The 27,456-nt window shown below is 40.1% G+C and overlaps 1 pseudogene; it reads right to left on the reverse strand.

The window, feature by feature from the left end:
- Nucleotides 1-7,656: 7,656 nt before the first annotated feature.
- LOC119725268 lies at nucleotides 7,657-22,594 on the reverse strand (annotated as a pseudogene).
- Nucleotides 22,595-27,456: the final 4,862 nt, after the last annotated feature.

Consider the following 27,456-nt stretch of genomic DNA (forward strand, 5'->3'; position numbering starts at 1 on the left):
AAAAGTGACACTTTTTCTGGGTCATTATGATCCAGAACAGTGTCATTCTTGACCCGACAGTGGACTGAGCAAATTTAGATTCAGATTTCGGGTCAGTTGGACCCAGAGGTTTTTAGAGTGCACAATTTATCGCCTTCATATAGGTATTATGGTTGTCCACATGAACATTTACATTACAATCTTAGTTAATGTTTTGTTAAAGCAGCATTTCAATATCTATTCCAGACAGAAACAATGTGCCCTCTCAAAATAAAATGTTGTCTTGCTCTCTCTTTCAAAAGGGCAAAACAAGGGACCAGATGGTTTGGAATGAGAATATTTTAGTTTCAATACTGAAAGGGAGGATCTTTCCAGTGGGAACTCAATTGAAATTTCATTTTTGTTTAAAAAAATATCTGTTGGATAGAATGGTTTTGATTTCCCCAGATTTGTCCACTCTTTGAAAACAAAAAAGTATCCATGCAGAAGGGTGTGGAAATCTATCAAGTGTGTGTCTCCAAAGGCGAATAAGATCTGACATTCGTCTATTATTGTATGGGATAAAAACCAACTAAAACCTGCCCATTTTTCAAAACTAAAACTAAAATAATTTTCAATTCCGCGTCGATTTCGCATTTAGTGCTTCATTTTGTTTTTGGGAGACTCTCTTCCCGATTGTTACCAATAACAGCCTTAGCCATAACCATTGTGTATAGATTGACCATTGAAACTTAAGAATGTAAACAGGCAAGAAACAAACGTGATCCTTGGAGATGCTATACACAAACTTGGTACTTGGTACTAGGTTGGTTCTTCTCCTAAGGACTTCCACAAGGGAGTATAACAAGGAGGCCAGAAACACCGGGGGCAACCTTGATGACGACATTGTTACCATCATTTCTTTGGTCCCGGCAATGATGTTGACAACGTGAGGACTGAAGTTCAGCCTTACCCGCGGATGTTGTGAAAGTTGTGTACACTGCACATGCCCTGTTGTTCTCCTAGTCTCCAAATCAACTCTAAGTTTCCAAGTTCCTTAAGAATCATCATTCGTCAGATTCATCATTTTTTATTGACTAAACAGAACTCACCAAACAGATCACCAGAGTAAGACCAGGTTTATTTTGATATAAGTCAACAAGCCATCTCAATGCCTCTGAAACACGTCATTTCCCTGCTATCAATTAACATCTCGCAGTAGGCACGAGGACTGTCAATAGCGAATCCTTCTAGGGTAGATTGTGTAGTTGCTACTTGGACAATAATTGTTTCTTACAGCATCTGTGTAACTCCATAACGATTCAATGAGCTATTTAATGAGTTAGCAGAGAGGTGAGCCCTAGTCTGCTTCAAAGTACACACTCCCTTGAGTCGCATTGAAGTTTTCGGGATACTCTCGTCTGGTGGCAAGGTTCAACTCGCACATTTTACTGCCGACGTAGTAGTTAAACGACTTGCAATGTTCGTTCATGCTGCATTCCCGTCCGCAGATGACGTGGGATCGCACAGTTTGGGTTGCAAATACATACCCTTGCAGTGCGTGATTTTCAGTCGCGTACATGGTTTGCTGGCGTCCATTACATTCATGTCCACTGGCATAAATGACCACAACCACCATTATGACTAGAGTAAAATCACCGAAACGAAAACGCGATTTCTCCATTGTTCAAAATTGCAATGAAAGGATTTTCGGAATTGAAGGTGTCTTCGAGTATTTCGAGTCTGGATTTGAAGCGGAGCTGTCTAGTTGTCAAGATGTATTCAGCGATATAATCGCGATAAGTGGCTGAAAAATGTGATTGCATTCAACACACAGAATCAGTTCCAAGTTGGCATGAGCTCTCCTTCCGACAATGTTTTGCACCAGACTATCACAATTACAGCATATTATAACGTGTTATATACAGCACATCGTCTGTTTCTATAGAGGTGAGCAATCTACGGGGACGACACTGATTGGTCAGTGAAATACATACTGATAAACGCTGTGTTGTTTTGTATTCCATAGGTTTGTGTATCAAACTGTCACCAGGAAAGCGCATTGGCGTCGCAGGGGGTGGGGGATGAAAAAAAAGGGGGGGGGGGGAACGTGCGAAGCCAAATTGCTGTTAATTTTAGGGGGGGGGGGGGGGGGGTTAGGGCAAATTTCCCCTTGCCCACTCTCCGTAAAATGAGAAATTGTGAACATTTTGAACAAGTTAAGGATTTGTGAGGAATGTGCTTCCCCCCCCCCCCCACACCCGGATAAAATTCCTGGTGACGTCCATGGAAAAGTGTTTTATTGGGAACTCGCGTGTAACTCCACCCATGATGACGTCAAAATCGAAGTGAGCATGCTAGATCGCTGAAAAGCATTTGGATATTTCGATTGTTCGGTCTCTTTCTGAAATATTTTAAATTGTTTTATAAAGAAATGTATATCTGCTTGTGTCCAAATTATAATCTAACTTTCGATGACAAAAGTAACCCTTGTGTATCCCAAACTGCTATCAAAGCCGCTCAACAAAATCCAACAAAAATCCTGGGAATTATAATGTGAGTTGTTAACTTTATTGTTTTATTACCAACAGGTTTAATAAATTAATGTTTCTATTGATTCAGTCATTCTAAGAACAATAGCTTTGACAGTGTACCAAGAAAAGGCAGATGTTGCGTATTACTCTAGGACAAAAGAAATTGAAAGTACTTGTAGCTCATGTTAATGTTAATATGTATTTTAAAAGTTGAAACTTCATACAATGCGGTTTAATACTTTTCGGAGTTTTGTAGTTGACTCTAGCAAGAGCTCAGGATTTTTTCTCAATCAAAATATATGCGTCTCCTTGTCAATTTCCTAACAATAATCGTGTTGGGTTAGATGTACTTTCAGATAATGTCATGACTCTGTGCGCAGAGTCTCTGTACTTTGTACTGTGTCAGCTATCACCACAATGGCTATTTATCAAGGCAATTTGCTTGAATATTTAAGTGATCCATAAGTGCGACGTAACGTGTATTTTTTGTTATTTGCACTAGCTATAAATTGTCTGTTTAAATAATTCATTGTGATGGCCAGAGACAGAGAATGAATAGTTCAGTAGCACTTTGGAACGAAATTAATTTCGACATACTCAAAACGCAATTAATTGCAGTGAGCAAGGTGGCGAGGCAGGCAATTCGCTTCCATTTCTTGTGTGTATTCCAAGAGTTAATGCAATATAGATGACTGTAGTTCATGTTGTATTTATCACAGATGAAACGATGACTATATTGACAGAAAGACCGAGAGACAATATGATCACGAAGAGTCCCTTCTCTCATTGTTATATTCTATGTTGTTTTTTTATTTGTCATTCGTCTTGAGACCGTGGTACGAGGAGCAAATTTAAGGCGGTAACAAAGCTTGATATAAGTTTAATATAAAAGAAGATGAAAATTGGTCATGAGTCGCAAGAATGGTGTAGTAACTTTAGAATAAGTGTGTATATAACAAAAACAAATCTCCATTTTGTATTATATTTTAGGGCTTTTTGGTTGTGTAATACTCATATGTAAACTTCACCAAATCTCTTTACTCCCCAGCCGCCGTTATGCTATAAATCGCTTCATCACCCATAACTCAGAAAAACCCTTTTTACATTTTCACTTTTGTCAGAAGAAGACTTAATCTGATATAAGTTTGCAATTTAACATATAAAGTTATTATTCGTCCTCTCCGTAAATTGTGTACAGCTATTATCTTTGTATTTTATGATATAGACATCTGGACTGTACACACCATCCAACTTGACTTTTGGACGGATATATGTCATTCAGTGAAAAGGAAAGCTGCGTCGAAAATTTAGCGGGACAATTGTAAAAAAAAAAAACAGTTATGTTTGCCCAAATCATCAAGTTTGTGGTTGTTGGATTATTTATTGATGATTCCCTTGCATCCAAATGAATATCTGCGTTGTGTGGAGAAAGCTAAATTGTAGCAAAATTTGTTTAACATCGCATGTGGCTTTTTTTTCTTCAATATTGGCCGAAAAATTAAGTTGCCTAAAACGTACAGGGAAGATGCTTAAGTGCCCTAAAACAAATTACAACTAAACTTTTGGGACGGATATGCCATTCACAAAAAAAAGTGCGTCAATAATCTGGGGGAAATTTTTCAATATAAACTGTATTTCAAAAAAAATGGAGGCTTTTGCCAAAGTCCTCTGAATTGTTTGGTGTATGAATTATGCTTGGTGTTCCTCTTGCATCCAAAGGACTATCAGCGTTGTACATTATGTCACATAATCTGAAAGGTACAAAGAGCCTTTTCAATCTCATTGTGCATAGAAAGGTCGCATAATTTATAATTCCATTTAGGCGTCAGACATCATTTTGCTGCACTTGATCACGGGCGGCATGGACACAATATGGAGGCCATTAACGCAGACCATTAATTTTGACACAAAGCATCTTACCATCTCAATTGAAAGTGGCGACCTGCTTCCGTCATTTTAAAATTACTGAACAATTAATCATCTGAATAACTGAAAGTAGGTTTTATAATTGATTAAAGGAGGTGGTTTGTAATTAATAATTATTTAATTATGAGTCACAAGGAATAACATCAGAGAGATAATTTCCCGTTTTTCTCAAGAATAAAACCTTACGAGCAGCATCAGAAACGTACGCGTCCGAAATTTATATTTATGTTTACCAGCTAATGAAACCATAACATTAATATGTAAACACCGAAAAAAAGAAAGTCCACACTCTATGGATGGGTCACCATTTTGAATTTGGTCGTCTTGTGATAAAATCATTTATATAGACCTTTGGGGAATGTTGTTAGCTACCCTGTTTGCTACCAAAGAATGTCAATTGTCCAACACTGACATCGGTTTATGAAAATGGATGCAGTTAGAAAAGTAGCAACGTTAAAGAGTACGCGAGTCGACTGGAAATTGCTGCGTGACAATGTTACACTATACCTGAAACGAACGGCAGGCAATACCGATCGTACAGTGCTCAGCTTGGGCAAATTAAATTAAATAACTTGCGCTTTGTTCGGGCACTATGCAGTCTGGGGCCAATTACGGGCATGTCTGTTGGCGCTTAGCAATTTCTCCTTGGGTATCTCTTCAATTGCAATTTTTCAAACTGCTTGGTTTTGCTTGGTTTTTCATAAACCGTTGTCAATCTTGGACGATTTACAGTCTTTGGTAGCAAACAGAGTATCAAAATGTACCTAAACAAAATTCTTCAAAGGTGTCTATAAATAATATTATCATAAGACGACGAAATTAAAAATTATAATCCCCCCAATGAGTGTGGAGTTTATTTTGGGGTTTTTTTGGCGGTGTTTTTTTATGTCTTTGTTGGACAAAAATATAAGCAAATGTTAGCTTCATTGTCTAAATAACATCAAGACGTTGCATAAGCAAAATAATTAAACATTGAATACTATTACCAATGATTTCCTTACCACAGAAAGTATATTGTAGCTCACCAAAATCCCACTTTCTCTCATAATGCCTAAATCTGAACAACACGGTAAGAGCTCACTGATCTTAGTGATCACAACGCCCTTGGAACGGTGCTTCATGTGTAAGTAGTTAATAATAATAATAATAATACCAAGCATTTATATGGCGCTCTACAACGATCACAGCGCCTCACAACAAAGAGCTTAAACAGTTACTGAAAATTACAAAGAAATCATATCCAAACAAAAAACAAAAAACCAACTATTATACATTGGGAAATAAGTGTGTTTTGAGTAGGCGCTTGAAGATCGCTGTAGACGCAGCTTCCCTGATGTCAACCGGTAGTTGATTCCATAATTTAGGGGCAACAACAGAGAATGAATTGTCACCCGCCTTCTTGTTGGAACGAGGAACAACCAGTCGGGTGACATCAGAAGAAGAGCGGAGTCTCCTGCGATCTTCAGATCCATTCAAGTTGTACAGGGTGAGGCTATCAGTGATGTAACTTGGGGATTGACCATGGGAAGATTTATATACGTACAACATAATTTTGAACATGATCCTTTCTTTGACGGGGAGCCAGTGAAGTAAGCGGAGTAAGTGATCTGATGAGCTTTCTCTACCGCATGAAAATACAAGACGCGCAGCTTTGTTTTGAAGACGCTGTACACGTCTAATATCGACTTCCCTGGCACCGTACATCAGTGTGTTGGCATAGTCAATACGAGAAAGGACCAAAGATCTGACAGCACTATGGCATGCATCTTGAGTGAGGAACCGCCGAATCCGCCACAGATTACGAATATGGAAATTAACACTTCTACAAATTGTATTAATGTGATTGGTCATGGTTAGTGCAGAGTCAAGTATGACCCCAAGATTCTTCACAGTGGTAGATGGATTAATGCAGATGTCTCCAAGTTTTAACTGCAGATGTGGTAATGTGTTAACGACCTTCGGGGAAGCAAACACGAAGAATTCGGTTTTGTCTTGATTAAGTTGCAACCTGTTATGAACCATCCAAGTATTGATCCGAGAAATACAAGTGGAAAGCATGGTTAATGCACGATCAGAATCACCAGCAACCTTTGGATCAAATTCTGTATAGAGCTGGGTATCGTCTGCATAAACGTGAAAATTGAGATTGTGTTCTCTGATGATATCACCAACTGGATGGGTGTACATAGTGAAGCATTGTGGGCCTATTACAGAGCCCTGGGGTACTGAAAATCTCAGAACATGCTCAAAAGACTGAACAGTTTTAATGGACACTCTGGTTGGACGATCATTGAGGTAGGACATGAACCATGATTTAGTCGCACCTGTAATACCAAAACGATTCTCAAGTCTGTCAAGAAGTATTCTATGATCAATGGTATCAAATGCAGCTGACATGTCAAGTAAAACCAGGAGAACAACCTTGTTTTTGTCAAGGGATTGCAGGATGTCATTTTTCACCTTAAGCAAGGCAGTCTCAGTACTGTGGTGGGTTTTATATGCTGATTGGAACTTCTCACCAAGATTGTTGTTGTTGACATGATTTGTAACTTGACATGACGCAGCCTTTTCAATTACTTTTCCAATGAACTTGATGTTTGAGACAGGTCGATAACTCTTAAGGGCATTATGATCAAGAGTGGGCTTCTTAAGAACAGGTGTGATGATGGACCGTTTGAATGTTTCAGGGAAAACACCAGATGCAAGTGAGGCGTTAACAATTCTTGTTATGATTGGTAACAAACTAGGCAAGCATTTTTTTACAAGCCAAGATGGTAACGTGTCTAGTGAACAGGACTTGCTTGGGAACTGCCTAATGAGTTTCTCAATTTCGGGTTTGTTGAGCATCTTAAAATTGGGCAGATTAATGCAAGGATCTAGCTGAGACTCACATACAACGGTATCAGAACATAGTGAAGTTTCAGGTACAGCCTTTGACCTAATATGCTCAACTTTATCAATGAAGAAGGACATAAAACTATCTGCAAGTTCAGTTTCAGAGTCACAAACTGGTAATGTCTTAGGACAGGTGTTCAGAAGACCCCGTATTGTGGTGTACATGTCCTTGGAACTGGCATTGCAGAATTTGTCAGAGTAGTATGCTTTCTTGGCACTAGCAATCAGCTGCTGTACATTATCCTTCTGAGTTAGAAACGCGTCATAGTCTGTGTCCAAACAGTTAAAGTACGAGTAAATGCTTTTCAATCGGGAACTGTATTTTTTTTTTCACAAAATTCACTGGTCTATTTTATATACATTGGCCCTCAAGCCGTATCATATACGGCATTTTGGACAATTTCGGCTTGGCTGCTGGACAACTCAAGCCGCCCTCGCTCTCTCGGGTCGGTCGTCGTCTTATCATCGTCGTGCTTGTCGTTGTCACTGTTGTGGGCGGACCTGTAGAAGACGAGGGACAGGGCGTAGAAGAGGAGACCAAGCCCCTTGAAGCCCACGCCGATGGCCAGGAGCTTCCAGGCCAGCATCTGGCGGTCGTATAACCAGCACGCACCTCGAGTTCCGCAGTCGTCCTGCCACAGGAGACAGCTGGAGTCTAGAACACTACCGAACAGAAGAGGGCCTGGAATCGAGCCTACAAAACAAATCATGCTGACATGACTATCGATATGGTTTGAAAAGAATTCGGTGAGAGAACTGATATGCTGGCTATAAAGACCACTAATACACGTAGATCAAATTATCAGCCAATCCGAGGCTCCGTGTTAAAGCATGTTCATGGCATGTCGGAATTTGTCTGATGTGAGTACGAACTACGGTATCTCGCTCTAAGCCCGGGGTCTCAAGGCTAATTAGAAATTCGTCTATAAAGTTTTCAAATACGTGTACAATAAAGTAAGAACCAAGCAATGCATGTTTTGCGCATGAAAACAAATATGGTATCATTTTGTTGAATTATTGTGAATTACTAACAAAGCGTCGTAACATGTGTTATTCCAAATAATGACATTGAATGTCCCCTGGTGATTGAATAAAGGGATTTGGCGAACTTGGAGTAGCTCCTGTAATCCTTATTTACACAAATACTTAGTTGAAACAAATCTCAAATGAAATCACCTAAAACTCGTGCAAAAAGCCAGTTGACTCCAACAGCAAACGACCGTTGCGTGTCTGGAACGCATCTGGGGAAACATATCATAATGGTTTTAATCTTTAATTGTTTACATGTAATGTAGTACTTTCTTATTAACTAATATTTTCTCTAGACGGTAATATTGATGGTGGATATGTCTGTGGTTTACACTAAATAAACCCAATAACAATATTTGCAGCACGCGCAAAATATTACTTCATTGTTCATTCAGTTTGAATGTAAACCACTGTGTACCTCTTAAAAATGAAGTAACTGGACCAAGTAGCTGGGCATCATAACGCATACACAATGATCATTTTTGCCGTCTTATCAAATATAAAACTAACTGCGCCAACCTGACTCACCGACAAGACGTACGTGCGCCAACAAGACGTACGTTGTGATAAACCAAATACCGCTCGCACGAACAACAGCGCAAAGCAGGTACTGAACAAAATATATCACTCATGGTCCGTAATAGACTAGTTATGTATTCCCCTAGTCTGGTTCCCAGACCAAAAGATTCTGACTATTCCTGATGAATTTTAGGTCAGTAATACATTGTATTGCACATATATAGGTCACGTGACCAAAACGCGAGGAATTCCTCCTTTTTCCGAAAATGTCCTAAGTTTGCCGAATTCATTTCGTCGACAATCGGATAGCGCCCGAGTATTTCCGAGTATAATATAGGTTTTATTTACTGCTATTTGCTTATTATAAACGAGTTGATAATTAATATTCATCGATTTTATTTAGAAAATTTGAAATTCAACGACGATTTTGTACTCGGATCGTATACGAGGGGCGAATTTTTTGCTGCGTCATGTACTATTTTTTAATTTGACGAACGTTACCGGCATTTTCCAAAACTCGGCGTAGTCTTCATTCGGCTCCGCCTGCTAACAGTGCTATTTGGGTGCCTAACTTTGAAGATTTCAGGTAAACATTAGTCGATATTTTCTTACAGAAATATAAAACTGTGTATCACAACTGTATGGTTGATGAAGCAAGTGATTTATTTTAAAAAAATATCGGAACAATAACAGCCATAAGTGATAAAGCGAAATCGGAAACAAAGCCGAGCTTTAAAAAAGGGCCGTCAATGTCGTCATGTTTATGTTTAGCCTCGGTGGCTGCCTAACCTACAATTTAGACGCCCTGACGTCGGGAAAAATTGTCAGGTTAGGGAACCAGACGAGTATTCCACGAGCTATTTTCAAGTTTCGTCCAGAACAAAAAAAGATTTTGTTTTTCTAAATTGCCAAAAGGATAATATACCCAAAAAAACGACATACGTTTAAATATTGAATTATTACTTTACACATTTTGAATTACTTGCAGCCCAACAATTATTCCGTTTTCCGGGTTAGGCTGGTTACCCCTCCACAGTTTGTAGGATATTGTACGGACCGGGAGCCAGTCTGATCGCAAAGCGGATCTGTTTTTGCCAACAACAAAAACATTTTTAGAGGGTTGCAGACGTCGTTGCAGAGGGAAAGGAAGTTTTTGTTTCGTTGTAATGAAACATAAACCACTACACTTTCTATTGTACGCAGTGGCGTACCCACGGGGGGGAGGCCTTGAAACCCCCCCCACCCCCCACTGAAAAAAAACCTGGCTACGCCACTGATTGTACACAACTGTATATAAATAGCAATAAACCAAATCTAAATAAAAGTTGAACATTTATTATTCAGACAACACAAATCGAATGTGGAGAAGAGCACAGAAAACGCACCTTTAAGCTTCTTTCCTTATTTATGTCTAACATGCGTTCAAAACAAATTGTTGGCCAAAACGCAAAGTAGGCAAAACGCAAAGAGTTATAATTAACTTTTCGCGGTAGAATCGCGTCATCGCCAACCTCGTCCCCAGGGTGTCGAGCAGTACGCGCCCATGCACCACTAGCTGCTCTCTCACCCAGGTATTGGATCATTTGCATGTGCCAGATTTTTGGACACGTATGCAAATGATGAATAGTCTGGTGCCTGCCTGTGCGTTACATTATTGTTTGTTTTTGTATGCAATGTCTGGGGTAAAAACCAGTGTTGTTGGTCTCGAGACCGGTCTCGGTCTCGGTCTCGGTCTCGAGACCACTTTTTGCCGGTCTCGGTCTCGGTCTCGTTCTCGGGAGCTGTGGTCTCGGTCTTGGTCTCGGTCTCGGTCCCCTTTGGTCTCGATATGTTGGCTGGTCTCGAGTCGAGGCCAGCCAAAAGGTGAGAGGGGGCGGATTCCGCCCCCTGCCCTTTTAGGGTTAAGTAAAGAATCTGTTTAGGGCAAATGTGACTGCAGTGTGATGCTAATGGACATGTCTCTCTTCACTTTCTGGTGAGTGAGGCATAGTCCAATAACCATTGCTCCTTTTCTTATTTCTCGTTTTGATTGTGGGATGATCTGTTAAAACAAGCACTTTATAGCCATCCTCATTGATTCCAAATACAACTGAGATTTAAATCTTATGAATCAAGACTGAAACATTATTTTTACCGTCAGATTTTGTATTTTGAATATGGGGAACAATTCAACTGTTTTTCCCTTAAAATATAGGTGATTTTTTTTTCTATTTTCCTTTTCAATTTTTCCTTTATTCATGGAGGCGGGAACACTTTTTTTTTTCATTATATTTATTAATGGATATTCATCAATTCGTAGACCGTTAAATTGGTATTAGTGTTGGACAGCTGAATTTTGTGATCTCTTTATTAAAATAGACACGACTTGGGAATAGAGTATGCAAATAACGTGAAGTGTTCACAGTTGCTACTCAATAACATGTTCTTTATCCGAATTATATTTTTTTTTTACAAAATGGAGCTTGCCATTTTTTGTTTTATCATACGTTCACTTTCTTTTTGACTCGCCATGGATTCATCTTTTCATCTGTGATAAACACAAATTGAGCTACTACCATTGTCACACAAAAATAGAGTCTAATTGCCTGCCTTGTCTCCTTCCTAAATGTCAATTGCATTTGCATGAGTCGAGAAGATTTGTGTTCCATTAATCGCTATATGCTGTTTACGGCCATCACAATAAACTATTAATGTATTGGCAATATGTCGTACTTGTTAATCACTAAAATATTCAAGTAAATCGCACAGCAAAGTACCCGATGCGGCGATGCGATGGCACGGTACAAAACACAGAGAGGCGTGGGCACTGAGCCATTAATCCTAAAAGTACATCTCGCCCACCACATTCAGTTTGTGACAGCGCCCTTCTATTATTCTTCTAATATTAGGCCATATTCTCAAATAGGCTAATGGCGATGATGACGGCGGGCAGATTAACAGAAGATAGATCAGGCAAATATGGTTCATCAATCTTCTATAGTATATGTAACGTTATTGAAATTAAACAAAAATAAAGTGGCATTACATTTCAGCCTTAGCCAAGCCTTCTTCAAAGGTAAAATGACAGAGGAACAAGAAAAAAACATGTAGGGGACACACAAACATGCAGGGTTGGAAGGAGAATCACAAAGAGGGAGGGGGGGGCAGACCAATCCATATTTGGCTACCATCTCTCAAATTTTTGGTCTACATGTACAAATCTATATTCCATGACTGAAATTTTAAAAAATAAATCAATATTTTTTTGCTCCAAATATTTTTCGAATCAGGTTTACAAGGAGGTCCAATGTAGAATTAAAGTTGCATTTAAATATCCGTTAGTGGTCATTGCTGAAACCAAGGTGGTGGCTGTGGAGATGAAACATAACAGATGAAACATCCACCTTTAACTTTTTACTTTTGTCAAGTTTTAACATGTTCAAGTTTTGCAAAAACTAGTACAAATTGTCGTACTCTTAAGTTAGAGTTTCTTCATCAGATTTACACTTTATAGTAGTAAAACAATATGTAAAAAAAAAAAAAAAAAAAAAAAAGTGGCAAAAATATATGGAGTTAATCAAATAAGGTTTTCCCTTTCTTTAAATTAGGTTGTTTTCAATTTTTTTAATTGATTGTGACAATAACAAATTATGTTGTCATGTTGTAATTTAATTATGGCATGAAGCAAACACGAAGAACACTCGCATGACACAATTAAGCAGGTACAAGTGATTCCTAACTTTTAATCACTTCCTTCACATCCCCATGAACATCAACATCTCAAGGACAGACTGTTCAGCTGTAATTAGTGTCTTGTTGTTTATTTAGATTATTGTTACTTATTATCCGCGGTCTCGGTCTCGGTCTCGGTCTCGGACCATTTCGGTCTCGGTCTCTGTCCGCCTTGAAGGGGCTGGTCTCGGTCTCGGTCTCGCAACTTCAGGTCTCGGTCTTGGTCTCGGTCTCAGACCATCCGGTCTCGACTACAGCACTGGTAAAACCAGAATCAATTCGTCGCAGCGCGAGCATGGCGTGAGTTACGAAAACACGATTTAACTTTAATTAAACTGTTACGATCTTATCGAGACAACATTCAGTTTCACATTTCATATTAATATGAAAAAAAATGGAAACATAATGATATATTTTTGAGAAGGCATGGACGAATGATCGCGAAAACACGTACTGCACGTTGTGAATAATAACACCAAGTACACGATATAAATCCATATCTAGCCAATTGTGGTATCGAATCAGGATACAGGAAAAAAAGTTTCCTATCGAGTGCTAACTATTGGAAATGATGTTGGAAATAAAGTAAGCACTGGGGACGAGGTTGCGTCATCGCAGCTTTGCAGAAATATTGTGCAATTACATGATATACAAATGGACACAGAACGCGCGAAATCTGAGACAAACAAAACTTCACGTATAAAATGCAATGGGTTGTCTAAGGGGCGTGGCTAACTCGCAAACGGCGATAGGTCAATTAGAACGTGGCACAGTGATACTGAAATACCCGGATATGCCCACGTTCAGTGTATAAACGGGGTGTCAAAAGCCAGTCATCAGGGTAGGAAAGTTATACGTACGTATACAAAATGTGACCACTTAGAAAATGGCCGCCGCGCGTTCTTGTCGGCTTCGGGGTCCAGACCAGTAAATAGTCCTGAAGCCTATCGCCATTTTGAAAATGGACGCCTGCGCTCCGTTCTAAAATATAGCTATTTTAGGGCCTAATTTCATCCAAATTTCACAGAAATACGAGCTCGCAGTCCTCTGCACGGTTTTAAACCTTTATTTTTTTTACAAATCATCCAGTTCGCGGCCTTCAAAATGCTCTAATACTGGAGAATTTGAGGGCATGTGAATCGTGATTTGGCCGGCGTAGGCAGTGTCGGACCGATTTTCTGGCCTGCACCCTTCGGTCATGGTGATCAATGTGTGTGGCATTGGAGAGGCCCACGTGTAACTTGTCGGCAACGTGCACAGTGGTCGGGTCGGTCCTTCTGGATAAATGTACAATGTGACGTTGTACCATACCTGAGACACGTGTTCGTAGCGGGAATGTGGTGGAAGAAACTGAAGAACATAGCGACGAAGAACCCGATAAGGAAGAGCGGCAATGCAGCACCGCAATCAACTGGGCATTGTCCCATGGTGGCCTGTAGAGACGCCTCGGACCAGTTACCGATCCCCAAGCAGCTGCAGTCCGAAAACACCTGCAAGTTAGTGGACATTCAAAGAATGAAAAGACCAAGGTCATAAAATGACAAGAATGTTCCTGGACCACTCCATCATTACTCGTATTACCTTATTAGAAACATGTTTAGCGCATACCTATTAGTGCCATTCACTGCGGCTATCAAATCAATTAAAGAGCTTGTGGAATGCTGAAAGTCGTTTTGTATTTTATATTGTTTTATTGTAGAGTAGACCCATATATATCAAAATGACAAATTCTTTTGTAATGTGCGTTTATATGTTTATAAAACTGAAATTCATCGGGTAATTTGTTGGTCGGCGAGCGTATAATTGAAATCAACAGTCTTGGGGATCTTCGTAAAATGAGAAAAATCGTGACGTAATAAACATGATTCGTTCATACTACGCTGCATCGGGAGTCCTGTTTATTACGTCACGATTTACTATGTTTTGTTTGCTGCCCCCAACGATGACTTTTACACAAATTGCACGTTCGGATCGAAACAGGACCTGAAAAACAGCTCTCAAAATTACCCTTTCTACTCATTTCATGACAGACACAATAGTCGTTTTCATTTCATCACACCTTAGGCTACATATACCCGAAAAATGACGGAAATGTCTTCGAGCATTCCACAACCTCTTTTAAACTCGATCATTATCACGGTCAGAACATAGTGTATTTCTGTTTCTTGTTCATCTCATTTCGTGTTTTATGTATGTTCTACGTGTTGAGATACTCGGCAGTATGGAAGAAAGGTGAGCATGTATCAAGACTAATTGAAACCCACCTCGTCCTTTGAGAATGAGGTACATCCAGCGTGGCAAGGGTCCACGTACTGCAGGTTGTTGTCACCGCATACCGGATTATAGTCTGCCATCTTTTTGCAGCCACAATCAGCATTGCACGGAGACGTCAAATTGTCATGACGGAATGTCACTCTGTTACACGAATTAAATGACTACGTTGCATTAGAAAGTCTGCCTGTGCATCTTCACCTTAAACGTCTAGATTTTTGTTGGTCAATTGTATCTCTGCAGATTATAGCGGATAAAGAATAATTCCCACAAGGATTTTGTTCAGGTCTTGAAAAGGTGAATTTACTTTATAGCTATAAATAAAATGGATGTGTAGACATCATTCCGTCGTTCGTTTGGTATAGAGTTAGTGTCTATCTTACGATGTATTGGAGCTGAGACTTAAGACGACCAAGAAACAACTATTACCATTATGGTAAAAAAGAAAATCATTAAAAGGAATCATTATTCTCCTTTTTGAAAATACCATTAAACTGAGTTCCATTGTACACCCTGTAAAGGAACTTGGTGTTTCAGGATTGGAAAAATAAACTTTTTTCGCATGTGCAACATATTAGAGCCGGATCGTACTTCACGGGAATGCGAATGCGAAGCGAATTGGACATCATGAAACATTCGCTGCGTATTTCGCAAAAGTTGCGTTTTGTTCTACTTGTCCTAACGTCACAAACTCGCTTTCGCCTTCGCAATTAGAATGAACTGGCCTTAAGTTGTATTTATAATATCGCATGATTCGGTTTTGTTTTACCATATATACAATAACGCTATGGGCATTAATTTGGTTTGAAATATTATGTAGACTATTAATGTCACAAGAACCAATTAATTTGCTGCAAAAGAACGAATAGGGATCGCACGTCTCTCAAAGGCAAATTGTATATCGGATTCTGCCTGTGGCAATGCTAATAAGATATTGTGCACTGCAGCTACTTTTGGTCAACGGGAGTACGCTTTAGTAGGCTACTGATGCTTTCATTTCATATATCCCAAAGATGGCTACTCAATAAATTGGATCTATTGGCAGTTCTTACTTATTTCCATAATAATCCACGTTGATGCCTGCGACTGTTTCCGGAGGACATGCTAGAAGCAAGACGAAGATGAATGCAATGAAGACAATCGCAGAGAATATACAGAGGCGAAGCATCCCGCGGACTCTGAGGTTAAATCTCTTAATCAACCATCCACCAAGTAATGTGGATCCAACAGCTGCAGGCACAGCACAAACACCTGTTCAGTATCAAATTCAAATACAGTCTTTGTTTACCTAAGAAGACCGAGAATAATTATACTTAACTGACATCATGTTTTCAGTCCATTTGTGATCCTTGGGTTTATCTGTCAAGGCGCGAACCCCCCCCCCCCCCCTCACACTGTATCATCAATTTAAGAAAATTTTCCGTCATTAAATCGGCAGGTACTTTTCCGGGTAAATGCAAATAATCCTTTGAGGGTTCACTGATATATTTACCCACAATAATTGCTGCCAAACCCGCGGACATGTTGTACTGAATGCCGAGAATCTTTGGAGCGAATGCAGAAAACCCACTAATGATGAGTAGGTCGGCGCAGCCTGCCACGCCCACGCAGACGAAGGTTGGGTTCATGAAGAGGAACTTGACAGCCTTGGGGATGTCGGCCAGCTTGGCGCCAAAATTTGGCCGTGTGGCCTCCTCTTCGTGGCCGGCGATATGGGCCTGCGACTCCTTCTCAGCTCGGATCTTGGCGGTTGCTGGAACGTGTTTTTTGGGGGGAAAGTATCGAAAGACTAAGTTCGAACGATTTACTTGTGTTTATAAGACAGGTGTTCCAGAGCACAGTAACGGAAAATGTATAACCAGTACTTGTACGGTATAGGGAGAGTGTAGGCCTACTTTCTGTCTCCGCTGGAAAATACATGCTAACTTGCGATGTAAGCCGTGTGTAATGTGTAATGTGAATGTATGTACAGGGTGTTTCAATAAAAAGGAAAACCAACTTTGAAGAACTAGTATGGACAGGCTAAATGTTTACTGGCCACAAAAATGGTATCATCTGAAAGTGTAATCTCAATGCTTTTCGATGATATATTGTTTACATTTCCAGGGTCATGCATCACTGAGCGCCACTGTCGTGAGATTTTGATGCCAAATTGCAGTTGGTTCACTTTCATGTCAAACACAATAGGCATCATGATGGTGTGCATGAGAATAAGTATTCAAGAAGAAGACACGAGTGCATAAAAAAAAACAAGTCGGGTTGGTTTAAAAACTGGATTTTAATGTTTGTCATGAATTTCTCGTTTTGACCACGCCACGTTCAAAACCAATGCGCCATTTTCCCGAGCCATTTCACAGACATTTCCGTAACAATAGTCACACCGTGCCCAGTGTTGTTGTTGTTGTTTTTTTAATGAAAGTGAACCAACTGCATTTTTGCATCCAGTTTTTAAGACAATGATGCTCAGTGATGCATGACTCAGAAAACCTATACACGGTATCATTGAAAAGCATAGAGATTACGCTTTCAGTCCAGTTTAATAGCCAGTAACGATATCGTCTGTCCATACTCATTCTTTGAAGTTGGGTTTACTTTTTTTAAACACACTGTATGCAATAATTGTTTGCCTTTAACCCTCCGAGCAGCTTACCAAAAAAAATCACACCGTGGAAACATGTGGAGAATTTGATCACCACCTGTGTTTATAGGTCAATAACCCTGGCATGCCTGTACATGCACAAGATATAGGTCATTCCATGGCCAGGGATTGTTTACAACCTGTCTGGGCTCCTGGCGGCACGAGGGGTTGACACAAGGGGATCGGCGGCACTGAGGGATTGGCCAGTAAGATCTCCCATTACTGCACAAAGGCATTGGGTGCCATCTTGGCTTCTGTCTTTCAACACTCCTTACTCCTGAGTGGGTAGGGACTGGCCAATGGGAGTCAACAGGCTTGTGAAGTATAGTAGGGGTGAGGATTACATGGAAGCTTGGCCTTATTGGCCCATTGAAAAAAAATTATGCCCATATTTGGAAAATGTGGAGAATGAAATCACCACTTCGCTGCTCGGAGGGTAAATCAGACCAAAGGAGAGTAGCACGCCTGAACGCAGTCAGAGACCTTTCAATTGACAATGAGCGCTCTTTCGTATGGAGTACCGAAGTGAATACGTCACGCGCACAAAATGTGTGTAAAAGATATTAGCGCGTGATTCAGCCCTAGTCTGGTTCCCAAACCAAACAATTCTGACGGTTCCCGATGAATCTGAGGTCCGGTAACCTCCGGTAATACATTGTATTACAATTCACGTCACGTGACAATAAAGGGAGGAATTCCTCTTTTTCCGAAAAATTCCGAAGTTTGCCGAATTCGTTGCGTCGACAATCGGATAGCACCCAAGTATTTCCGAATATTAAATGGGTTTAATTAACTGCTAATTGCTTATTTATTTTTTTTAATGAGTTGATAATTAATATTCATTGCTTTCATTTAGAAAACTTGAAATTCAACAACGATTTTGTGCATCAAATATACTCGGATCGGCCAATTTCCTAAAATGTTCATTTACTGCTGACAATTGATCATTCATTTTCGTCTGAATTTGAGAATCGCTCTGAACACGCGTTTCATTTTCGCTACCACAGCATTCGATTCCATTTAAGTTCAATCAAAAGTGATATGGAGCAGCACCTTTCATTAATGTCCATTCAGATTTGTTTACAAGACTTCTTTTTCGCTTTCAGAGGGCTTTTTCAAACATTCACCATTCTATTTCACATTAAGTTTAATGCCATGGGCACCAGATACAGTTAGGGGTTTCTTTTCCATTAACCGTCAATCAAATTAGCTGCACCTGAAATCAATTTAGAAAAAGGTATGCTTGCGTAAATGAATGCATCTAGTAACGTAATAGGCCGTCTGTTTTTCAAAACCGAATGAATGGACAATGAAAACGATTGAACTTTCATTGAATTGAAGACGTGCATTGAAATTTAGACGAATGACCGATTTTTAGAAGTGAATGAACATTCAAACTAATTCTATGCTACTTTTTTCAAGATCAAATGTATTACCTGGAAGTTCCCTTGGAAAGCCGCTCATTGGAATAGCAGTGATGTAGGAAAGGATAGCACCAATGACGAAGCCTATCCACCAGGCTCCAACCCAAGATGGGACCGAGGAGGTGATTTCAGATCTGTAGGCGGAGTCATAGACAAATAAGAGGCGGTATTGGTATTAAGATGTGCTTAAGTTTGCTAAGGTCAGATGGCACTTATTAAAGCTTTCAAAACTGTTTTAGGTACATACAAATCAAAGAGCAAGTATCACCAATTCAAATAAATTTTAAAAAGCAAACAAGCAGTAAATAAAAGGAGATAAATCGGCAGATGCAGATTCCACATTTTTGTTGTCTCGTTGATAGCTTCATGAATCTGAATAAATCTTTACCGGTTTCCTTTCAAATCAGTGTCCAGACTAAGAAACGCCCCGCCAGAGAGATAACCGACTGCAGGGCCAACGGACGACAACGCGAAGAACAAACCTATTTTTCAAATGGAAAACGCAAAATGTTATTATTTAGTAAACCAAATTTTATCATTTGTGTGAGACATTGAGATGCCACCTGACAGTAAAAGAAAAAAATCTCGTTTTATTTTAACTATGGGTTGCGTTCCTGAAAGTACTGTGCTTTCCGATAGCCTTTTGTCTACCCATTTTAAAGTCTACCCATTGAATAGCTGCTTACCGAGGTATACACCTGTCTGCTTTGTCGTCACACTTTCATCCAGCAGCGTAACCCCAAGGGTGTATATAGGCAGGGCTCCCACCCCGTGAAATACCTGGGCTGCCAAGAACAGGTAGAAGTAATTGGAGAGACTGGAATCACTACCCGTGCTCTCTCCGCACTGTGGTTCCCCCGAGGTTCCATTCCTGCAGAGGATGGAGTCTGAGCCAACCACCGGTTGGTACAGACCCGTGGTGAAGTGAGGCAACGCGAATATGGCCGAGCCAGTACCCATGATGAACAGTCCCCAGCCATTTTGGTTTGTGGCCACGCCCACCAACATACGTCACGAATAGGACAAAGACTGCGCATGTGATGTCGTACATGCTGACGATGAAGCCGGAAGCTTTGCTGCTCAGACCGAAGCGTCGCTCTATGGCCCCAATGCTGCTGTTAATATAGCCGTTAATGACTAAGCTCTGCGGGGCAAATCAATTGAAAACCGAATTTCTCTCCATTGATTCTAGAGACAGATTTCTTGATACATTTGCATTTTCAGTGACGATATGCAATTTCAGACGTCTATGACGCATTTGAGTGATTATATAATTACATGAATATGCTTGTTTTATTTCAGCAAATCAAGATTAGCGTTGCAAAAAAAGCACCTCATGAAAATAACAATAAACAAAATTGTTTTCGATGAAACACGTTGGAAATAAACATTCAGTGTCATGTTTACAGAATATTAAAAAAATCAAACCAAGGTAGACCCTTTTTCGTTTCAATAAGATTCAAATATAAACAATAATAATAATACTTGATTCAGGCAAATGTACACATAAAATACAAAACAAATACAATCAGGTATAGAATTACTGAAGAAAACAATACAAGATACACAGAAAAAAAAACATATAAGGGCAACAACAACAAACAAGCAAACGTGACAAAAAAAATATAGTGAGAAGGGCTGCCTACAGGAAATGAATAAAAGTGTATTATAAAACTATTGCCAAAAGACAAAGCACAATCCAAACATTGTACATGGGTGGAAAAGGTCAAAGGGAGGATAAGGGGGATACAAGTAGGACGGAGGTTAAAAAAAGAAGGGGTTAAGAGGCTTGTGTGGGGCAGAATAAGAACAGAGGAATGCTAACAAGGGTAACACCAAATAACCGGAGAAGAGAGGGCAAAACAGGACCAAGAGGGAGAGGAGGTAAGAGGGACGGCGAAGACTAAGAGGGGGGTCGGGTGGAGATAAACGGAAAAGGTAATGCAAATACCGTTAATCTTCATACTAAGTATCATGCGTATTGGAGCATTCGTTTCTATCGTTATTCGGAGCGTATACCATTTGTAACAAAATGTGCAATACAGATAAAACAATACGCAATGTGCGTGGCTTTTCGAACAACTGATTTTTTTTACGCATGACGGACAGATGGATTTCGGAGAAAATAAGGATAAAAAATTGTCAGAGGTAAATGGTATTTCATAGTACAAATTCAGGTATTCTGCGTCAAGCTATGGTGCTCAAATCTCAATCAAGTCTACTTCACAGTCCAAATTGAATGAATATTTAATAAATTAATAATGTCAGAAATGTTACTTACCAAAAAAACCGGAAAGTTTGTGGAAATCAAACGTTGAATATATGGAAAGTATAGATTGCCGCCGATTTCCATTATTACATTTCCTTGTAGCTCAGCTATACAAAAGTGTCTATAAACTAGTATAGTGCGCTCTCGTGATTATAATTGTAGAAAAATTCCAAAGTGATTGCAGTTTCACTCATATTATTCCTGAAATCATTCTCAGCTTCCACCCCCCCCCCTTGACAACGTAACTGGTACTATTACGGGGTTTCATTTTTCCTAGCAAAAAAAAAAAAAAAACAATTGCAAATGCCACTCACTTCGCTGGATATGCCCCCTGGTTAGTGGTAATATAGTTTCTGGTTCGGATCCGGCAGAGATGCCACAGGATCTGCTTGAAAAAAAACCGGAACTGGGTCTGCTTGGAAAAACCGGAACACCTGCTTAAAGAACCGGAACTTTTTTTGTGCTAGAAAAGCCACTCCAAATCCGACACAAAGTCCCCGTTGTCATTTGTATCTTGTAGTCAAGTCCAGTTCCGTTTATTTTTTTTTATTTTGCTTCCATGGCCTTTCAGTTTTCGGTTTGTTCAATCACTGTGACTTTTTCCATATTCCTAATATTATGTATTTTGCATACCCGAATTTTCAACGTAATATTTGACACAAACCATGCACGATTCCACAACGCTGCTGTCGGTGTACATGGCCTTTACACTACGCGATGCGTTCGACAAAAACATGGTTGGTACCCGGCGTTTTTGTATCCACATAAATCATTGCCATCAGAAACCACCGTTAACTGAAATGAAAGACTTGATTTCCAGGCTGAATGCTACATGTGTTGAGCGCACAACATGAAGCATGCGCGAGGCGACGTTGTATACTGCGTGCAAGTACGTTGGCCGCCGGTTTCGAATGCAGGCTCGGCAACAACAAAGACTGTTTTTAAGACTACTTCAACGAGCAACGTTATGCCGTGCATGCGCGTAAATGTACTAAAATCGAGAGTGCTAAAGAGGTAAAAATCAACGCATTTCCACAGTTTTTCTCTTTTTTTTCCGGTTTATTTTGACGGCCGGAAAAACCAGAATGTAGTGAGATTTTTTTTTTTAAACCGGAATTCCGGTTAAAACCGGAAAAGTGGCATCTCTCTGTCAAAACAGATCCTCACCTGTGCAAACGTGAATCCACAGAGAACAATCAAGAGCCACGAAGCCTTGTTGAACCTGTGCATCCAACGCGGAGTCCAGCCACACCAACCGTAGCGGTAATCGGTTTCCGTGGGGCCCCCCTCGGCCGCAGACCCGCTGGATACCAGTGTGCTGTTTCCCTCGTGGTAGTTGGATTGCTGGTCTGTCGGATTGACCGCACTGTCGTCCGTCGAAGTGGGATATTCCATGACTGCAGCCATCAAACGACCCTGTACCGCCGAGTACAAATTATTTTATGGCAAATCATGGTCACACTTACCGGAACTTTACTGAGATAAAGATATATCGCGTGACCCTTCTTTCCGGTTGAAATCGGAAGTGCCTTGTTATTTGCAATTGGTGAAAGATGTGAACTTGCTTTCAACAATGTGGAAATGGAAATGGTGGGCTTTTCAAAAATCTGACCAGTGACGTCTTGCATTATTCGAGCGCAGTCTGGCGGCAGGTGATCACGGGACTTGCGATGAAGTCTTGAAAGTGCATATTGTAAATAATATCTCCAAAGATCCGTAGGTCCTATTCAATGGAAACGCTGTACATGCATAGTCAGGGACGTGCTATTGATACAAAAAACTATAAGGAAGAGTCCTATATTCTGTTGCAAACAGACATACATGTTTAAACTATAGTTTCTCTATATTTCTAATTTAATTCAACGAACAAATCGCTATTTTCTTTCTGGAGGATCTACACCTCTTTTGGAAAAAAAGGCTGCAATTTTGCGCGTTCCTTTTTTTTTTGGGGGGGGGGAATTTTAATAGTATTGAAAGTACCGGAGAACTAACTATTAGTAAAAGATTGCGCATCTGCAGGGCGCATCCAATTTGCGCACAAACATATGTATAGCTCAAAATATGGCATGACCAATTTGAACGGCTAGTTGCATATCTTCTTTGTGTTCGAAACAGATTTGTAAATGAAGCCCATGTGCCCCAAACCGAAACGCACTTTCACATATTTTAGTGAGCGTGCCATTTACGCTCTACGCAAACATAGCCAAATTATATGAACATAATACCATGCTCTTCAGATGTGTTTCCTACGAAAGCCATGTAGTGCCATCAAGTATATATTTTGTCGAAGTTTGTTTTTGTGAGATATATTTTCTCGAAGTTTGTTTTTACGAGATACATTTTGTCGAAGTTCGTTTTTATGAGATATATTTTTCCCAAGTTCGTTTTTACGAGATATATTTTTCCCAAGTTCGTTTTTAAGAGAAACATTTTTTTTTTCGGGCGACACAGGATATCTCACGGAGCCCCTAAAGGGACATCCAATTTTGTTTTATCTCGTGCGCACGACATATATCTCGTGCGCACGAGATAATTATGTCGTGCGCACGAGATAATATGTAGTGTGCACGAGATAAAAAAATAATGTTGGATGTCCCTTTAGGGGCTCCGTACTGAAAATAAAGCAAATTAAACTTTGCTTCGTTCCCGCGTGCCTCTGGGGCCTGTACTGTGGGCTAGGCCTAGGATCGATCCAGAACTCGCATGTCCTCACAGAATTACAAGTGATGAACGCCAACGCGCACGTGACACTTTGCGCACAAGAAAATCTCATAAAAACGAACTTCGACAAAATGTATCTCGTAAAAACGAACTTCGAGAAAATATATCTCATAAAAACGAACTTCGACAAAATGTATCTCGTAAAAACGAACTTTGGGAAAAATGTATCTCATAAAAACGAACTTCGACAAAATGTATCTCGTAAAAACGAACTTCGAAAAAATATATCTCATAAAAACGAACTTCGAGAAAATGTATCTCGTAAAAACGAACTTTGGGAAAAATGTATCTCGTAAAAACGAACTTCGAAAAAATATATCTCATAAAAACGAACTTCGAGAAAATGTATCTCGTAAAAACGAACTTTGGGAAAAATGTATCTCATAAAAACGAACTTCGACAAAATGTATCTCGTAAAAACGAACTTTGGGAAAAATCTATCTTATAAAAACGAACTTCGTCAAAATATATACTTGATGGCACTACAGGGCTTTCGTAGTTTCCTTTCATACTTTCGTTTGTTACATCTCTCGATTCCATAAACCGAGGTTGTGTATTTACAGGCATAGGCAGACCAACTCAAATATGGAATGGGCTGGATGGTGACATGTTTCCTAAAACATAAGATGTTGCTTTGCATGTATGTGAGCCGTATAAAAAAAAGTACTGATGCCCTTGCTTATTTTGTAGCAAACACGATATTTTTTTTCGGATTTGACGTCAATTTTCGGTCAGACCCGAGCCCACGAATCCACAAAATTACATGTACTTCGAAGCTGAAGTTCAGGACCTTACGGATCAGCAAAGCATCTTGGCTGTAACTAAACTGCGAGGAAAAAAAATCACCGTGTAGGGGCAACCTGAGCTAAGTGCTGAACCCAAAAACTTGATTAGCCAATCAAAGCAGATACACTGTTCACGTGATTTTTAGATAGCAGCCCACAACATAAAGGACAGTAACGTTGTCAGCTCAGCGGAGTATCCAGGGTGCACCTTTGTTTCAAAGGAATTTTTCCAGTTACTATTTCCATAAATGATAAGAGAGTTCTGACATGAACTCCAAAAAACCTCCACCCCCCCCCCTCCCGGCGGATTTTGGATTTTTTTTAAGGTATTTTTTTTTTCAGTGACTTGTTCCATTAATAGATTATTAGAAGTTTCGACATGAACCCCCAACGAAGAAAACCAAGCTCCAAAACCATTAGACCATCATTTTGAAGATGGATACCAGCCCCCCCCCCCTTTTTTTGATTTTACAGAGGCTAAGTGTGCGGAGAAAAATGTTTACAACTGCTGCAAAGTGCAAGTGGTGTTGCCCCCCTGACATCAAAAGCTGAATACGCCACTTTGTCAGCGGCTTTGTTTTAGAGGACAAGCTGCGAGCGAAAAAGGTTGATAATAACTGCGCAACTGTTGTATTGGTAGATGCTTGAAATTGTGCAAAGATTTCTCGATCGTCCCCACTGACCTTTCCAAATTGTGTTGTCTAGGTGATATCTCATTGGACGGATTTTGTAAACATTGAGCCAGGAGCAACACTTTTGCATGCGCATGTGTTGTGCGAACGGTATGTACGCGCATAGAAATGAATTACCCACAATGCTTTGGTATGCTATGTTTCCTTCACAAGATTTGGAGAACCGGATGGGGACGTCTCTTAAGTCCGAAGTATCATTGGTCCGACGTCCCATTGGTCCGAAGACTCTTTGATCCGACGGTCCATTGCTCTATACGGTCCATTGGTCCGAAGTCCCATAGGTCCGAAGCACCATTGGTCCGAAGGACAGGGACCCGAAGTACCAGTGGTCCGACGCCCCATAGGATTGAGGTTAGGGTTAAAGTTAGGGTAAGCATTAGGGTCAGTCAACTTGAACCAGTGGAACTACACAGTATTAAGTTTAGTTGGACCAATAGGACTTTGGACCAATGGGACGTCGGACCAATGGAACTTGGTATTAAAATAATAATATCCGCCCCCCCCCCTCAACATTTTCCGTGATAGCCTCTAAAAAAAATTTTTCCGCGACCCGAGCTGTTATGACTTTTTAGCCTCGAGCTTTGCGCATCTTTTGATACCAAAAACATAAAAATCGGAAGCGCATATTAGCAAATTCATTATCGTCACTCGACGTGACTTGGCGTGGGTCTCGGCATCGACCACTCCCCGGCAGCCGGCAAAAAAATATTAATTAAGACGAACATGTTAAGGAGGCTTTTAGCCATTTTTTCACTGCACACCAAAATGGATAGGAACCTAATTAATATTGGTGAGGCTTGAAAAGATTGACAGATATTGGAAATACCAGTGTTACAACTTTTAAAAATGCACGTAGACAGGCCTATTTTTTTTCCAATTTCAACAAAAAGTAATAAACATATCACAATGATTTTAAGCACATACTTGGATCATTATAAGGGAAATAAACCCTGAGCTATCAGCCATAAAGTTATAATATGTCCTAAAAAGTCAAATTTAACAGGGAAAATATTGAAGTATTTACTGAGGAAACACTTGGACATTTTCAGACCGGACTCATAGGGTTTGTGCACAGGGTCACAAGTGATGACTAGATATGGGAATCTTTCCCTTGGAAATCATAGCGAGGCAAAATAACAGGAACAGACACATGGCGGTGGAAATAGTGTGACGAGGTAAACGATCGAGTGACCCTCGCAAAGTTACATCAGATTGGCAATCTTATAAACAGATGGATAGCTCAAATTCCCTCGAAACATCAATCGGTTCGAAATTGCATACGCCGGCCAAATCACGATTTGCATGCCCTCAAATTCTTCAATATTTGAACATCTTGTGGGCCACGAAATTGATGGGTTGTCAAAAAGGATCAAATCACCAAAAAAAAAAAAAAATTAAAAGAAAATGAAAGATGATGTCATAAGCTTTAATTTGATGTGTTTTTGGAACACCTTGGAGTGTTGCGAGTATTTTTCCCGAATATCTAAAGTGAGGGCATTTATCATTAAAAGACAATGGCAGTTTAGTTACTGGTCTGCAACCTTTATGGGTTGTTGCAAAAATGGCGGTGCGCATGCGTTTTATATGCCGTGACCTGGAAGCAGCGTTTCTAATAGGGGTCACTAATGACGGTTCCTAAAAGTGCTCTATTTTCCAATGGAGTGTAGGCACCATATTTCAAAATGGCGATAGGCTTCATGGCTTTTTTTAGGGGTGATCATCTTCCGATGTAAAAGTCTCCTAAAAGTACTCCGATTACCCCTACATAATTGAAAAGAAAATGAAAGAAGATGTAAAAAGCTTTAATTGGATGTGTGTCTCGAACACCTTGGAGAGTTGTGAGTATTTTCCCCGAATTTCTGAAGAGGGGGCATTTATCATTAGGGTATATGGCAGTTCATTAACTGGTCTGCAACCATACGATTTCGGTTTTGAACAGCGCCAACTTGAGGAAATGGTGTCTATTCCCATCCCACCCCCCCCCCCCCCCCCCGCATAGAGGAGCTTTTCACGCTCGTATCGGGCGCCAGTTCCTCTTACATCTGAGAAACGATAGGTCCTGCGCGAAAGACAATTCACAGGTA

Source organism: Patiria miniata, unplaced genomic scaffold, assembly GCF_015706575.1.
Source record: "Patiria miniata isolate m_02_andy unplaced genomic scaffold, ASM1570657v1 HiC_scaffold_19, whole genome shotgun sequence".
In the NCBI taxonomy this organism is placed as follows: Eukaryota; Metazoa; Echinodermata; class Asteroidea; order Valvatida; family Asterinidae; genus Patiria; species Patiria miniata.